Raw genomic sequence first — 1424 nt, 5'->3', positions numbered from 1 at the left:
ACTGTCTCATTGCTATTTGTTTCTCAATGAAATTATGGGAAAAAATATGAAAAATCAATTGAACAATAAGACAATTGTACAGGGGACCTTAATACCCTATTGACATAAAGAGGTAGATCAACTAGGCAAAAAAAGATCAGCAAAGAAATAACAGAACTAAACCAAACTTGTAGAGAAATGGACTTAGTAGATGTTTACAGTGTTCCACTCAGCAGCATCAGAATACACATTCTTCTCAACTGTACAAGGATGTTTTCCAAAATAGACCATATGCTAGCACAGAGAGCATGCTTAAGTAAATGCAACAGAATTGAAATTATACTAGGCATATTATTAGTGCAGTGAAACTGGAAATTATTGACAAAAGAAATTGCAAAAAACTCCATAAACACATGGAGATTAAATAACAGCCTCTTGAACAATCCATGGATCACAGATAAAATTTAAAAAGAAGTAAAAAATATTTATAAACAAATAAAAATGCAAATAAAACTTACTGGAACCTGTGGGATGCAATGAAAACAGTCATAAGAGGTAAACATATAGCAGTGAATTATCAATCAGGAAAATAGATTGAGCCCAAATAAACAAGCTTATGCTGCACCTCAAGCTCCTAGAAAAAGAAGAACAAGTCAAGCCCAAACATCAAAGAAGGCAGAAAATTATAAAGATCAAAGCAGAAATTAATGCAGTGGAGATGAAGAAAACAATGTAAAGAATTAATGGATCCAAGAATTGGTTCTTGGAAAGAATAAATCAAATTGATAACCTCCTAGCCAACCTTATCAAAAAAGGAAATAAAAAACTCAAATTCATGCAGTAAAGAATGAAATTACTACAATCACTATAGAAATTCAGAAGATCATCAATACCTATTTCCAAAATCTTTACTCTCACACAATGGAAAACAGAAGAAATGGACAGATTCCTAGATATGAACTACCAAAGCTAAATCAAGAAGATATAAAAATTCTGAATAACCCAACACCAGTTAATGATATCGAAAATGTAATAAAAAAACTTAACCAATAAAGAAAAGCCTAGGTTGTGATGAATTTACTGCTGAATTCTATATGAAATTTAGAGAAGATTTAATGTCAACTCTTCTCAAACTCTTCCATGAAATGAAAAAGGAAACAATTCTCCCAAACTCATTCCTGGAGGCAAGCATGACTCTGATCATAGATACAAAAATCCTCAAAAAAAAAAAAAAAATACTTGCAAACAGAATGCATCAAACCATCAAAAAGATTATACACCATGACCAACTGGGAATCATCCCAGGAATGCAGGGATGGTTCAATATACACAAATCCATAAATATAATACAACACATCAACAGAGTCAAAGATAAAAATCACACAATCATTTCAATATACGGTGAAAAAAAAACTTTTGACAAAGCCCAACACTCATTCATGATA

The sequence above is a fragment of the Octodon degus genome, unplaced genomic scaffold (genome assembly GCF_000260255.1).
Source record: "Octodon degus isolate 3935 unplaced genomic scaffold, OctDeg1.0 scaffold00192, whole genome shotgun sequence".
Lineage (NCBI taxonomy): Eukaryota > Metazoa > Chordata > Mammalia > Rodentia > Octodontidae > Octodon > Octodon degus.
The sequence above is the reverse complement of the archived record's forward strand: the minus strand, read 5'-3'. Positions refer to the sequence as shown.